General features: G+C 46.1%; 1 long non-coding RNA gene across 1 annotated transcript; it reads left to right on the top strand.

Annotated features, from left to right (window-relative positions):
- Nucleotides 1–3,838: 3,838 nt before the first annotated feature.
- On the top strand, nucleotides 3,839–13,313 carry LOC108541214 (uncharacterized). Its single transcript, XR_001888906.1, has 3 exons — nucleotides 3,839–3,971; nucleotides 7,938–8,005; nucleotides 13,162–13,313. It is a non-coding gene; the product is annotated as an uncharacterized LOC108541214 (long non-coding RNA).
- The last annotated feature ends 3,050 nt before the right edge of the window (nucleotides 13,314–16,363 follow it).

The raw sequence follows: 16,363 nt of genomic DNA, 5'->3' as shown, positions 1-16,363 counted from the left end.
AAAAAAAAAAAAATTAATTAACTGGACATGGTGACATGCACCTGTAGTCCTAGCTACTCTGGAGCCTGAGGCAGCAGGATCACGTGAGCCCAGGATGTTGAGGCTGCAGTGAACTATGGTTATATCACAATCTTGGTGCAACAGATTGCACCAATCTGCTGCTCCAGCCTGGGCAACAGAGCAATACCCTGTGTCTAAAAAGATTTTTGAAAAGCAGAGACACCAGAGTGTTTGCTCGCTCTCTTTCTCTGCATGTGCACCAAGGAAAGACCAGGAGAGGACATAGCAAGAAAGTATCCATCTGTAAGCCAGGAAGAGATTAAGTGCCAGAAACTGAATTGGCCAGCACCTTGATCTTGGACTTCCAGCCTCCAGAACTGCAAGAAAAAAAATCTGTTGCATAAGCCACTTAGTCTACGATATTGTGTCATGGCAGTCAGAGCAACAAATGCATTACTACAACATGTGACACCAAAAAAATTCAGTGTGGTCCGTGTTTTCCAGCTCACACTTTGAGAATTTGTGCCTTACACAGTTACCATCAAATTGAACGTTCCGTGGTGTTTGCATAGGCCCCATAGGTAAATGTTCACAGAGCCCCACACAGTGTCCAAAATGTAGCTGCACTATAGCTCCCTGGAGTATTGTATTATTTAAATGGGAATATTATTCAGCCTTTAAAAAGGACTTCCTACCATCTGTGGAATGGCACCTGGAGGACATTATGCCCAGTGAAATGAGCCAGACAGAAACAAAAACACTGCGCAATGTCACATGTATGTGGAATTTTAGAAAGATAAATACGTAGAAACACAGAGTAAAACAGTGGTAGCCAAGGGTGGGAAAGTGGGGAGATGGTGGTCAAAGAATGTAAAGTTGGAGTTATATGGGATGAATAGGTGTATATTCATATGGTAATTTTTTTCTTTTTTTTCTTTTTTGAGATGAAGTTTCACTCTTGTTGCCCAGGCAGAAGTGCAATGGCGTGATCTCAGTTCACTGCAACCTCCACCTTCCCGGTTTAAGCGATTCTCCTGCCTCAGCCTCCCGAGTCGCTGGGATTACAGGCATGCACCACCACGCCCAGCCAATTTTGTATTTTTTTAGTAGAGACAAGGTTTCACCATGTTGGTCAGGCTGGTCTTGAACTCCTGACCTCAGGTGATCCACCGTCCTGGGCGTCTGAAAGTGCTGGGATTACAGGTGTGAGCCACCACGTCCGGCCATTTTTTTCTTTTTTGAGATGAAGTCTCACTCTGTTGCCCAGGCTGAAGTGCAGTGGCATGATCTCGGCTCACTGCAGCCTCCACCTGCTGGATTCAAGCGATTCTTCTGCCTCAGCCTCCCGAGTAGCTGGGACTACAGGCACCCGCCACCACACCTGGATAATAATAATAATTATTATCATTATTATTGTTATTTTTAGTAGAAATGAGGTTTCACCATGTTGGCCAGGCTGCTCTCGAACTCCTGACCTCAAGTGATCCACCCGCCTTGGCCTCCCAAAATGCTGGAATCGCAAGCATGAGCCACCACGCCTGGTCTGATACAGTATTATAATGATATTACACCTCAAACAAACAAAAGAAATAGAAATTTATTTTCTCACAGTTGTGGAGGCCAGAAATGTGAACTCAAGGTGTGGGAAGGGTTTGGAAGGGTTCGTTTCTTCTAGAGCCTCTGAGGGAGAATCTGTTCCATGCCTCTCTCCCAGCTGTTGGTGGTTGAAGCAATCTTTGGCATTCCTCGGCTTATAAACTATCACTCCAGTCTCTGCCTCTGTCTGCACATGAATTCACATGGCTTTCTCCCCTATGTCTGTGTATCTTAAATTTCCCACTGTTTGCTCTTATAAGGACACTAGATATTGGATTTAGGACCCACTCGGATAATCCAGGATGCTTCCATCTTGAGATCCTTAACTTAATTGCATCTGCAAAGACTCCATTTCCAAATAAGAGCCCATTCCCACGTACCTGAGGTTAGGACGTGGACATATCTTTTTAGGGAACACTCTTTAGTGCATACATGAGAATAACCAGCTCCATTCCCTCAGGGACGTATTGGGTAATTGTACTTTTATATGAAAAGGCATCGAGAAGTGGCCAGGGTTATTTTAATTTTTTCTCCCTCATCTTATTTTTCAAGGTAACATTTGTTGACCTAAATAAGACATTCTACATCACTGAAGTGTGTTGGAAATTACAGATTTAATGAAGAAAAGACAAGCGTTTGGGGAAAAGCTTCAATTTCGTCTTCTTCAGGAAGTCTTTTTCTGGACACCCCTTTTGCACCGTTTATTGAAATTTATTGTTTTTCTATAGGTTCCCAGGGTGGACACAGCCACCCAGACCCTCCTGTTTGACAATTACCTGCTCCACCAATGAGCAGGCTACTTGACTTTCTAGCCATAGCTGATTGGTCCAGAAGTAGACACATGGTCCAGCCTGGGCCAATCAGATTGTCTTTCCTTGGAGGAGTCCTGTTGCTATCTGGGCTGGTCTCCTCCATGGAGATGGTATGTATCTGAGTCATGGAGATGGTATGTATCTCAGTCAAGGATGGTCATTTTCTGCCCTGTGCTCTGAAAACAGATTGACGATGAAGAAAGAGGCAGATGCACAAAAGGAGGCAATGATGAGAGAAGGAGGACAGGACTGGCTTAGATGCAGAAAATACTAACTTTGTCCTACTTCCTATTTTTCCTGAGGGAGGCCTAGCTACACTGTCTGCACTGTGATGACAGGCATTACATGAGGCCCCTGGATCCCTATGTCAAATTTCCTTCATTTAAAAAAATTGCTTAAAGTAGCCTTGAAAGAGTGTGTTAACTGTCACCAGAGAACCGCAGAGAATTCTCTTCTCTATTAGTCAATTAACTTCCTTTACCTTCCAGTCCACTGCTCCACTTTTCTCTGGACCTTAATTTCCTCATCTATAAAATATGAATAATAATAGCTACCTCAGAGGATTATAATAAAATTAAATAAGATAATAAATCTGGGAGAGTTTTTTCCAGGATCATTTTTTAAAAACTATTAATTTTATATATTACCCTTTTTCTGTTAGACAGTGAATTACTTAACAGCAAAAACCATGTCATTATTTTTTTCTTTTTTAGAGACAGGTCTTGCTCTGTCATCTAGGCTGAAGTGCAGTGGTGCAACCATATCTTACTGAAGCCTCAGCCTTCTGGGCTCAAGAGAGCCTCCTCCCTCAGCCTTCTGAGTAGCTGGGACCACAGGCATGTGCCACCACACCTGCCTAATTTAAAAAAAAAATTGTTTTTGTAGAGACAAGGGTCTCATGATGTTGCCCAGGCTGGTCTCAAACTCCTGGGCTCAAGGGATTTCCCCCACCTTGGCCTCCCAAAGTGCTAGGATTGTAGGCAGAAGCCACCTCGCCCCGCCCAGCCCTTTAAAAAATTTTTTTGGCCAGGTGTGGTGGCTCACACCTGTAATCTCAGCACTTTGGGAGGCTGAGGCAGGAGGATAACTTGAGGTCAGCAGTTCAAAACCAGCCTGGCCAACATGGTGAAACCCAATATTTTCTTTCATTTTGTCTCTACAAAAAAATACAAAAATTAGCCGGGCGTGGTGGCAAACACCTGTAATCCCAGCTACTCAGGAGGCTGAGTCACGAGAATTGCTTGAACCCCGTGGGGTGGAGGCTGCAGTGAGCACAGATCATGCCATTGCACTCTAGCGTGGGCAACAGAGCAAGACTTTGTCTCAATAAATAATAAATAAATAGTTTTTTAAATCTCCAGCTCCTAGCAAGGGATTTGACACCTACTAATGTGCTTGATAAAGGTTTGTTAATGAAATAAATAATTGATATTTGATGAACTCTTCCTACAATGACCTCATTTAATTCTTACAGCCACTGGAGAGATAGATATTATTAACTCCGTCTTACCAACGAGGAAACAAGGGCTCAGAAAAGCTGGGTACAGTTCTCAAGGCTGCAGAGTAAGTGGTTGAAGTAGGGTTTTTATTATTATTATATATATATTTTTTGAGATGGAGTCTCAGTCTGTTGTTAACGCTGGAGTGCAATGGCATGATCTTGGCTCACTGCAACCTCTGCCTCCGAGGTTCAAGCAATTCTCCTGCGTCAGCTCCTGAGTAGCTGGGATTACAAACGTATGCCACCACGCCCAGCTAGTTTTTGTATTTTTTAGTAGAGATGGGGGTTTCGCCATGTTAGCCAGGCTGGTCTGGAACTCCTAACCTCAGGTGATCCGCCTGCCTAAGCCTTCCAAAGTGCTGGGATTACAGGCGTGAGCTACCGCGCCTGGCCTGAAGCAGGTCTCCAAGGTGCCTCTGCCCTCTGAGCTTACACTCATGACCATCACATTAGACTGGACACAGGTGGGCTTCAAGGCACGATAGCCACTCCATGAACCTGGCATTTACAGCACAGAAAGGGCAGGTGGGCTGCCCAGAAGCTGGAGGCTGAACACTCTGCTGCCCTGTATCTGTCATGGGAAGAAGCCTAGTGAACTGGGAGCTGATCTGGGAACATGCGGTCTAAACTCCAGCTGCCCAGGCTGCAGGGCGGAGGCTGCGTATTCCCCATGCTCAGCACGCTAGCCTCCACCTGAGGCGGGGCCGGTGACAGGTGCCTTCCGAGAACCAGCAGACACCTCTGTGCTCACCCACTTTAATTAGGTGAAGGTGTCAAGACCCATTAGGATCACTTAGAAATACCATGCTGGGCCTGTGCTCCACCCACACATACTCCAAATCACTGCCTTCCCGCTGAAGCTACTATTTCATTAGCATTTCTTTATTTGTAGTTAGTTTTTTTTAAATTTTTTAAAAATCCTCCCACCCCAGCCTCCTGAATAGCCTCCCGATTAGATAATACAACCACATGGTAAAATTTTCAAACAGCACAAGAAGATACATTATAAAAATCAGCTGGGCATAGTAGCGCACACCGGTAATCCCAGCACTTTGAAAGGCCGCGGTGGGAGGATCCCTTGAGCCTCGGAGTTCAAGACCAGCCCAGAGAAACATGGAGAAACCTCGTCTCTATAAAAAATAAAAAATTAGCCGGGCAAGGTGGTGCACGCCTATAGTTCCAGCTACTTAGGAGGCTGAAGTGGGAGGCTCACTTGAGCCTCAAAGTTGGAGGCTGCAGTGAGTCATGATAGTGCCACTGTACTTCAGCCCACCAGGGTGACAGAGCAAGACTCTGTCTCGAAAATAAATACAGAAGTAAATAAATAGTCAATCTTGCTCTAATCACCACGCCCAACTTGGGTGACAGAGTGAGAGTCTGTCTCAAAAAAGAAGAAAAAAGAATTTTTTTTGGCATTGACATGGTACTATGATCTAATCTACGGATCAATTTTCCCAAGAATATATCTTATATCAAAATTTTAAGATTTTTTTTTTCAGGATTCCATCCAGGATTATCCATTGCATTTAGTAGTCATGTCCCTTTAATCTCCTTTCACCTAGAATGTTCCTCAGCCTTTCATGACATTGACGGTTTTGAAGATTACAAGCCGATTATGAGGTACATGTCCCTCGACGCTGTTTGCCTAGGGTGTGCTCGTTATTCAATTCAGGTTTTGCATCTTTGGCAAGATGATCACAGGCTGATTTTGTGTTTGCCTTCATATGCCAGGTGAAGCCCATTATGTTGGTTTGCTTTGTTCTGATGTTGTTAACTTTGATTCCTCAATTAACAGTCTTGCCAGTTTTCTCCGATGTAAAGTTGGTACTGTTTTCTTGGTAATCGACAAGTAATACGCAGGGAGATATTTTGAGATCATGTAAATATCCTGTTTCTCGTTAAACTTCCATCCTTTAATTTTTGCTTCCATGAATGATTCTCCACTGGAAAAAAAAAGTATTCTTAGGATGCTTGCAAAGTGTTACTGCATTCTTGAGAAGATTAAAAGCAAGCATGTATCAAAAGACTTTTAACCTACTGGCTTTATTTCAAGGAGGATATCTCCAGGAAACAACATGAGATGTGAGATTTAGATATAAAGAATTTCATTGCAAAAGTGCTTATAAGAGCAAAACTTGGAAATAACCTAAGTTAAGCAATACAGTAAATTGATATCAAGAAATGTGAAGCAACCTTTAAAACAATGTTTTGGAAGAGATTTCCACCACATAATGCTTAGTAATGTGGTGAGTAATGGTAAGATATTAAACCACATTTGGCTAAATACAATATGAGATGCTGGATTGGAATGGTGGAACAGAAAAAGGACATCAGTGGAAAAGCTGATGAAATTCAAATAAAGCCCTTAGTTTGGTTAATAGTAATGTGCCAATATTAATTTCTTGGGTTTTATTTAATAAATGTACCATAGGCATGTAAGATATTAATATTCGGGCGACTGAGAGATAAAGGAGAATGGTCTCTACTATCTTTGTAAGTTTTCTGTGAACTTAGAATTATTCAAAAATAAAAATGTCATTATTTCCAACACCTGGAAGTGTTGGAAATGTTCATTATCTTTTTTTTTTTTTTTTTTTTTTTGAGACAGAGTCTCCCTCTCGCTCTGTCTTCCAGGCTGGAGTGCATTGGTGCAGTCTTGGCTCACTGCAACCTCTGCCTCGCAGGTTCAAGCGATTCTTCTACCTCAGCTTCCCGAGTAGCTGGGATTACAGGCACCTGCCACCACACCTGGCTAATTTGTTTACTTTTAGTAGAGACGGGGTTTCACCATGTTGACCAGGCTGATCTTGAACTCCTGAGCTCAAGTGATCTGCCTGCCTCAGTCTCCCAAAGTGCTGGGATTACAGGTGTGAGCCACTGTATCCAGCCACATTCATTATCTTGATTGTCATGGGTGTATACAAGTGTGAAAACATATTCTATTATACAGATGAAATATGTGCTGTTTAATTATGTCAATTATCCTTTTTAAGTCAATTACACCTTAATAGGTCTTTTTTTAAAAAAGGAGAAAAATGCTGTATTTGGTAAGCTCCTAATTATGCTAAAGTAGATGCATAGGAAATAGAAACTGGATGAAAAAATATCAACGTGTTAATGGATGCTGGTGTCTGTGGCTAATAGGATGTCGGGTGATTCTAATTCTTATTTTATTTTATTATTTATTTTTGTAGAGACAGAGTTTCTGTCTGCCAGTTAGGCTGGAGTGCAGTGGTACAATAATAGCTCACTATAGCCTTGAAGTCCTGGGCTCAAATCGTCCTCCTGTCCCAGCCTCCAGAGTAGCTGAGACTACAGGTGCCTGTCACCACACCTGGCTAATTTTTTTACATTTTATTTTTTGTAGAGATGGTGTTTTGCTATGTTGCCCAGGCCGGTCTCAAACTCCTGGTCTTAAGTGATCCTGTCACGTCAGCCTCATAAATTGGGATTACAGTCGTGAGCCACCACACCTGGCCCCTATCATTCTTACTTTTATAATTGGCTGTAGTTTTCAAATTCCCCATAATGGGTATGCAAGAGTTGAATACAGAGGGGAGCTGCTGTGTTCAAACGGCCTGATGTGCAATAATAAACCATTGCTCCCCTGTACGTAATGTGTCTGGCTCATGGTTAAGAACTGAGATTCCCCCCTTGGTTTGTTAAGACAATGCGATAAAACACAAAGAAAGAAGAAAATCCCTCACAGCTGAGACTTCTCTGATCTCCTGGTAATAAAGAGCTTGGAAGTAGACACACCAGGACCTGGATCCAGGAGGAAGAGGCCTGTGTGTGTCAGGGTGGGAGGAGATGGTATTTGACGCTAGTGAAAATGCAGATTCCCAGGCCCCACCAGCTGCAGTGCTGGCTCTAGGGTGGGGCCAGGGAGTGTTTCTTAAGCACCCTGGGTGAAGCCAACACAGGTGGTAGAGATCCAGGCTCTTCCCTGGGGCCCGAGTTTGCCACGGGCTTGCACAAGGCTGGGGCAGGTGTGGATTGTATTAACCAGTCCCTTATTAATCTTTCAGGCTCAGGCCCATCTGTATCTCTCTGGATTCCCCACAACCCGAGGAGGATGTTCCCGGATCTCGGAGAGGTAAGTGGTCCTTTCTCCGTCTTCCTGCAGACTTCAGACGAGCTGTGTCCCTTCCCTAGTAACCTAGCCTTGGCGAAGTTTCCTGAGCTGCCACTCATTTGGGGGGACTCAGTTGGCCACTGAAGTTCAGGGAGGAGGAGTCAGGGGGTTGTTTGAGAAAAACTTTGTGTGGCAGGAAGACGTGGAGGCAGAAAGTCTGAGGGGACGAAGGCCAGGGGGAGGCTGGATGGTGCTGGTCATAGTGAGCGCAGCAGGGACAGAAGCTCAGCGGTAAAGGCCAGAAGAATCTCTTTGTTTTTTAGAAGAGAAGCACGCTGTATCACGCAAGCTGGAGTGCTAGTGGCACCATCTCAGTATATGCTGGCTGCAACCTCCGACTCCCAGGTTCAAGCGGTTTTCCTGCCCCAGTCTCCCAAGTAGCTGGGGTTACAGGTGCCTGCCTCCATGCCTGGCTACTTTTTATATTTTTAGTAGAGACGGGGTTTTGCTATGTTGACCAGCTTGACCTCAGGTGATCTGCCCGCCTTCGGCTTCCCAAAGTGCTGGGATTACAGGCCTGAGCTAACCTGCCCAGCCTGGAAGAAACCTTTTAAAAAGTGGGGTTACACATTTTGAACACTGTGCTTGCAGACAGAGAGGGTGGGCGTGCAGAAAACAAAGCGACACCCCCTCCGTTCCTCCCCTCTGCAGGAAATAACTAGGAGGCAGCTTGAGAGACTGCTGCATCGGGGGAGTCCCCACCGCTTCCCGGGTCATCATTCATCCTGGGAGACCCAGGAGTCTAAGTCCGGGCTCTGGCAGCGCCTGTTTTTCCCCGCTCCCCTGGCGCAGGCCCGCGTTGCTCCCTCCAGCCAGTCTTTAGGAAAACAAATAGTATGGCCTTGATGTAAAAGACCGTTTGGGAGTGGGGTGGGCTCTGGCATCAGAAGTCATCTCTGGAAGTAGGAGATGGGGCCCCGCTGTTCATCGGGATGGAGGGGGGGAGGGGGAGAGGGTGGGGGGACACAATCAGCCCTAGCTTAAACCGCTGGTCCTTACGCAGTCCCCACCTCCCAGGCTCCAGCAATTCTCCCGCCTCTATGCACCCCGACCTCCCTACCGAGTAGCTGGGACTGCAGGCACGCACCACCACGCCCAGTTAATTTGTCTGCTTTTTAGTAGAGACGGGGTTTCTCCATGTTGTCCAGGTTAGTCTGGAACTCCTGAGCACAAACGACCTGCCTGCCTGGGCCTCCCAAAGTGCTGGGATTACAGGCATGAGCCACCACGCCAGCCAGCAGAGATCCTCCTGAGTCCTGAAGAGATAAGTCATGTTCCTTGTCTGCTCAGAACCTTCCTAAGACACTTAATATAACATCTGGGCACTGAGCCTCTGAGTCATCTGCCAGCCAACCCCCACCCCTCCCCACCCCTCTTGCTGGTTCTCAAAGGCAGCAGGCATCCCAGCTTTGGGGACTGTGCCACTGTAGTTCCCTCTGAATGTCCCTGCTCGGATGTCCTTGTCATCTTGGCTCCGCAAAGCAAATGGGAGAGAGACCTTTACTGGCTGATCTGCTAGTCACCATACTATAGGCTTTTTTCTGAGTGTGGCCTTTGCTCGGATGTTTATAAGCATTTAGGCCAGTGCCAGGCACATGGCAGAGTGTTTGACAAATATTAACCTGCCATCATTACCTGCCAGATTTTAACTCTTTCCAATATTCTCCTTCCCCTCAAGACCAGATCAATCGGGTCTCTGTTAAAATTTCTCACTATGCCTTTTTTTTTTTTTCCCTCTTGAGTTACAGCTTTTCAGCCAGGTGTGGTGGTTCATGCCTGTAATCTCAGCACCTGCTGAGCCCAAGGCAGGAGAATTACTTGAGCCCAAGAGTGTGAGATCAGCCGGGGCAACATATTGGGACCCTGTCTCTACCCCAGTCCACCCCCCAAAAAAATAAAAATTAGGCATGGTAGAGGCACACCCATGGTCCCAGCTATGTGGGAGGCTGAGGTGGGAGAATGCCTTGAGCCCGCGAGGTCGACATTGCAGTGAGATAAGATTGCACCACTGAACTCCAGCCTGGGCCACAACGTGAGGCCTGTTTCCAAAACAAGTTACAGCTTTTAACTGTCTTTCTATAGTACATGATAAGCTTATGTCTCACTGGTCTAATCAGAATATATTAGGCTATGCTGCAGTAACAAACAGCAACATTCCAGTGGCTTGACCCACCCAAGCTGCCTCTTGACTCAAACAATCCACTGAGTACACAGATCACCATGTGGTGTCTCGGGATCCAGGCTGATTCTGTGATGCCGCCAGCTCAGTCTGGCCCCCAAGGAGGGGCTGAGAGTCATGCCTCAACCCCCAAGTGCTTCAACCTGGAGAAGACACCTGTGACTGCCGTTTGGGACTAAGCACATGATCACAGCTGACTACAAGGGGCCTGGGAAGTGGCAGGTGAGGGAGGCAGCACGTGGGAACTTACTGATGGATGTTGCTACAGTTGCCCACTGAGGATTTACCTCCTGGGAGTCAGAATTGTCAACCCAAAAGATTAAAATAACAGGCACTGCAGACATCAACCAAAATTAACTTTATTCTGAGCCAAGTTTGAGGATGATAGCCCAGGAACACCGACTTAGTGGAAACCGAAAAGCCTGGAGTAGGCAATGAAGAAAAGGTGACATTGTTACAATTGTGATTGGAAAGGCGGGACAACTCAAAGTCGGGAGTAAGTTTCCAGGTCCTAGATAGATAAGAGACAGACAGTTGCGTTCTTTTGTGGGTTGTTTTTTTTTTTTTTTAGACAGTCTTTGTTGCCCAGACTGGAGTGCAGTGGTGTGATCTCAGCTCCGTGCAACCTCCACCTCCCGAGTTCAAGCGATTTTCCTGCCTCCTCTTCCTGAGTAGCTGGGATTATAGGCACCTGGCAACAAATGCAGCTGATTTTTGTATTTTTGGGTGTGGAGAGGGTGGTTTCACCATGTTGGCCAGGCTGATCTTGAACTCCTGACCTCACCTGAGCCACCCACCTCGTCCTCCCCCAAGTTCTGGGATTACAGGCATGAGCCGCTGTGCCGCCTGTTGGCTGCATTCTTTTGAGTTTCTGATTAGCCTCTCCAAAAGAGGCAATCAGATACACATTTATTTCAGTGAGCAGAGGGATGCTTTCGAATAGAATGGGAGGCAGGTTGGCCCTAAGCAGTTCCCAGCTTGACTTTTCCCTCTAGCTTAGTGATTTGGGGGCGCCAACATTTATTTTCCTTTCACAGTATATAGGGTAAAAAGTTAACAAGTACAAAGGCCTCTTCGAGTTTACAGAGGGAGGACTGAGTCTCCTGCCTTTGCTCTTCATCTGGTAGGCACCTGCTGCACGGCAGTGAAATATCTGATTAACTCCACCCTCACTGGCCAGGGTTCAGTTTTCGTTCATAGGCTTAGTTCATATTACCTCTGTGTCCAACCTACAACCATCTTGGGCTGCTTTTTAAGAAGTCTTTCAGGTTCTTTTTTCTGACAGGTTCACGTCTGTCTGATTTTTGTATCCCAGTTTGCCTTAGCACACAGGAGGTGTCCAATAAATGGTGTTTGCCTGTAAGAATGAATAAGCTGAGCGTGGTGGCTCACACCTGTAATCCCAGTACTTTGCGAGCCTGAGGTGGGCAGATTACAAGGTCAGGAGTTGGAGACCAGCCTGGCCAATATGGTAAACCCCGTGTCTACTAAAAATACAAAAATTAGCCAGGTGTAGTGGCAGGCACCTGTAGTCCCAGCTACTCGGAGGCTGAGGCAGGAGAATCACTTCAACCCAGGAGGTGGAGGTTGCAGTGAGCCGAGATCGCACCACTGCACTCCAGCCTGGTGACAGAAGGAGACTCCATCTCAAACGTTCAGAGTGAACTCCAGCTTCAGGGTGTGGTTTAGTGCCCCAACTTTGCTGTTTACTTGCTTTGTGGTTTTAGACTTGCCATGGTAACCTTGGTTATTTTAGTCCTTGAAATGCAAATGATAGCACCTCGGCCATAGGCTTGTAAGAGACTTGTGTGTGGAAATATAGGCGAATGCTTCATACACCGCTAGAGCAGCGTGAGGACCCAGTGATCCTCCAACACAGTGGCCTCCAGAATGGCTCATCATGGGGCAAGTGCATGGTAATGAAAGGGCTCTTGGCCGGGCGTGGCGGCTCATGCCTGTAATCCCAGCACTTTGGGAGGCTGAGGTGGGTGGATCACCTGAGGTCAGGAGTTTGAGACCAGCCTGGCCAACATGGTGAAACCCTGTCTGTACCAAAAAAATTAGCCAGGTGTGGTTGCAGGTGCCTGTAATCCTAGCTACTCAGGAGACTGAGGCAGGAGAATTGCTTGAATCCAGGAGGCGGAGATTGCCATGAGCCAAGATCCTGCCACTGCATTCCAGCCTGGGCCAGAGTGAGACCCCATCTCAAAAACAAAACAAAACTGTTGCTTGACACATTGTGGACTAGACTCTGGTGGGACCACAGACCCTGGAGATAAGTACTGTGATCATCTCAGGAAAAGACGGGGGCATGGGGTGAACCCTGCCTAGTGGGCTTCCCCCGATCCCTGGTCTCCTGGGGAGGGAACAGTCCACTACCAAATCCCAGCCCCACAGCCTCCCAGCTGTTGGCCTTTGAGTGACTCACTTGTTCTCTGTAAAATGGTGATGACAGTTTTGACTTCACAAATAGCTGTAAAATTAAATGAGCATCTATGTAAGGCACCTAGCACAGTAGCTCGTTACATAGACAAGGGTAGGTTCCCATGTGAGGGTTTCCTTTGTCTTTGTGCCATCTTGGCCTAATGTCCGAAGAAGCAATGTCCCAGGCAGGGTCCTGCTGACCCCAATCCACAAGGAGCGCTGGGAGTCACTTGGTGACTGGGGGAGGGAGATGGCATAATTAGGCCAGAACCGTGAGGAAGGGGAGAGAGCATGGGGTTTGGGGCCAGTTAGCTCCCTTTCCAAGGACAAATGGCTCTTTGCTTAGTAATACTGAGGCCCTAACATGTTCTTCTCTAAGCTTCAGTTCCCTGCGTAATTGGAAGGGGTACGGATGATCGATAAAGGATGCAAAGCATTTAGCATACAGTCGACTTGATAAAAGGAGTCTGTTGATTTTAGTATCATTTTTATTCCCATTATTTACAATTTACAGTGTGAGAACTCAAGAGGTGGCAGTTCACTAGGGACTGGGCTGTGTGCCTCATGGCAAAAGTCCCAGCAAGAACAGGGAAGGACTAGAAGGCACCTGTGGATGAGGCCAGGAGGAGTCTGGAAAATCACCGGGGAATGTTGATCAGCGAGCACGGTGAGGTGAGGGCTTGGCAAACTAGGGAAGGAGCTGCCTCCACCTATAGCCGGGACCTGGGTTGGGCAGGTGCACTTATTCTAGAATTGCAGCCTTCAGTATGGCAGCCACCAGCCACAGGTAGCTTTCATGCATTTGAAGAGTGGTCAAGGCGGGGGTGTGGTGGCTCAAGCCTGTAACCAGCACTTTGGGAGGCCGAGGTGGTGGGATCACTTGAGCTCGGGAGTTGGAGACCAGTCTGGGCAACATGGCAAAACTCGATCTCTCAACAAAAATTAAAAAATTAGCCAAGCATGGTGGTACATGCCTGTGGTCCCAGCTACTCCAAGAGGCAGAGGTGGGAGGATCATTTGAGCCTAGGAGGCGGATGCTGCAGTGAGCTGTGATCCCGCCACTACACTCCAGCCTGTGTGACAGGGTGAGACCCTGTCTCAAAAAGTTAGTGGGACTGAGGAACTGAGGCTTGAATTAATTTTAACAACTCTTGAATACATTGTAAGACCTGTTACTCATTTTTTTTATTGGGAAGCTTAAATATGTTTGAAACAACTTGACTATGTGAATGTTATTTTCAATGGAGAATTTTATGAAACTTGCATTTGTAGTAAAAAAAATTTTGCATCTGGATTGAGATAGAGTAGCAGCGTAAGACACATGCCAAATTTCAAAGAATTAGTACCCCTCCAAAAAAGTGAATAGCTTGTAAATATTTATAGTGACTCGAAATAGTACTTTAGATAGTGTGTTAAATAGATACAGTATTAAAATTGCACCTGTTTGTTTTTTGCAATGGGTTCTGGTAATCTTAAAAGTCACATGTGGTTTGTACGTATTTCCTTTGCACAGTACTCCTTAGAATGGTTCATCCTACTTTGTCAACATTATTTTATTTTTGATTTGGATCAGTTTGGTAGCCAAAAATAAATGGCCTATCATTTGTTTTAATTGCTCCTCCTGCCACCTGAGGTCACACACATTCTTGGGTCTATTGGTTTAATTCTGGAAATGGTGTGCCTATTCGATTATAGAATTTTCGGTCTTTTCTACCTTGGTTTGTGGAATATCTTTATATTGCCCATGTATTTATTGTTTGATATTTGTCTGCCTTTTGATTTTTGGCTTCTGTCATTTGATGTAAAGAAGTTAAGGTTTTTATGCTTAAACAAAATTTTTTCTCATATGTTCAGGAACCTTTAATCCTTTCATTTTCACCACTTGGCTCATTATTTCATCTGGGCTTTTAGAATTTGGCGTAAAGTGAGTATCCAATTAATGGGAAATTTGGGGGGCAAAACAGCTTTACATTTTAAATGGGTTTTTAATTACTCAGTTTGTTCATCCTTTAGTCTTAGAAGCAATCTTAAAAATCAAGACAGTCTTCTGTTACCAGCAGCAAATCCATAAACATCTGCACGAGATTTTTACTTTTTTTTTTTTTTTTTTTTGAGTCAGAGTAAAAAGTCCAGCCTGCTGCCCACGCTGAAGAGCAGTGGTGTGATCACAGCTCACTGCAACCTCTGTCTCCCCAGTTCAAGCAATTTTTCTACCTCAGCACCGGGGACTACAGGTGCATGCCACCATGCCTGGCTAATTTTTTGTATTTTTAGTAGATAGACGGTTTCACCAGGTTGGCCAGGCTGGTCTCAAACTCCTGGCCTCAAGTGATCCACCCACCTGTCAAAGTGCTGGGATTATAGGCATGAGACACCGCACCTAGCCAGAAGAAAGAATTTGACCCAGGGGCATATGGCAGAAGGAGAGCCCAAGGCAAGTTTTAGAGCAAAAGTGAAAGTTTATTAAAAAGTTTTTGAGCAGGAATGAAAGGGAGGTAAAGTACACTTGGAAGGAGGCCAAGCAGGTGACGAGAGACGGAGGGCACTGGCTGATAATTGACCTGGGTTTGTATGTTGGCATGCTTCTAGGGTCTTGGGTCCCTTCCCGATTTTTCCCTTGGGGTGGACTGTCCACATGTGCAGGGCGTGCCAGCACTTGGGAGTGGAGCATGTACTGAAGTGGGGTGTGCTTACTGAAGTTGTTACAAGCCCACTTGAGGTGTTCTTCCCTTACCAATCGAGTGTTTAAAACTCCACTATTTTGCCTCTCTGTGTGCATGCTTGAGCCCACTTGCCCAGCTCCTGAGATCTTACTGGGAAGCTGTTGATCACCAGTTTAGTGTTTTTTTTTTTTTTTTTTTTGAGATTAAGTCTTGCTCTGTTGCCCAGGCTGGAGTGCAGTGGCACAGTCTCGGCTCCTCTCAACCCCTTAACCTCCGCTTCCTGGGTTCAAGTGAGTCTCCTGCCTCAGCCTCCCAAGTAGTTGGGACTACAGGTGTGTACCACCATGCGTGGCTAATTTTTGTATTTTGGGCAGAGATGGGGTTTCACTATGTTGGCCAGGCTGATGTCCAGCTCCTGACATCGTGATGCACCCACCTCGGCCTCCGAAAGTGCTGGGATTACAGGCATGAGCCACTGCACTTGGCCTCAGGCATGTCTATCTGTTGTGAGCCTGTCTTTCCCTGGCACTGGCTATGACCAGTCGTTAGACCATTAACAACTGCCAGAACATCACCCGACAGTGGCCTGGCATTCCTGGTGGTGGTGGGGTGGGGGCTGCTGCTTCCTTGCTTGTGTCTGGCTAGCTACCCACTGTAACGTGAGCACCTACCGTGATTCCAGGACCTGGTCTCCTTTCTCTCTCCTCTGGGGCTGATCTTGATGAGTTTCATGTGCACTTTTCCAGGCCCTTTCCTATACATTGACATCTACGCCTTCAGCAACTGTTAGGTATAAACTGTATCATGTACCTATCATTGAGCAACCTGGTTTTTTCACCACTTGTGTCTCGGCTGTATCAGTATACCCAGACAAATTGTCTTTCTCTGACGCAACCATCCCATCAATTGGAGGTGATCTGGGTTGTTTACTGTTAATTCTTTCTTGAGCTACTCTACACAACTCGGGCCCCCCTGGCCAGGCCATCTTGCTGATGTTGAGGTAAATGCTTTTCAAGCGGAGATACTGATGGTGGCTCCATGCTGGGGCACGCA

The sequence above is a fragment of the Rhinopithecus bieti genome, unplaced genomic scaffold (genome assembly GCF_001698545.2).
Source record: "Rhinopithecus bieti isolate Rb0 unplaced genomic scaffold, ASM169854v2 scaffold_19459, whole genome shotgun sequence".
Classification (NCBI taxonomy): Eukaryota; Metazoa; Chordata; class Mammalia; order Primates; family Cercopithecidae; genus Rhinopithecus; species Rhinopithecus bieti.
Note: the sequence above shows the minus strand (reverse complement) of the source record. Positions and strands in the feature narration are given on the sequence as shown.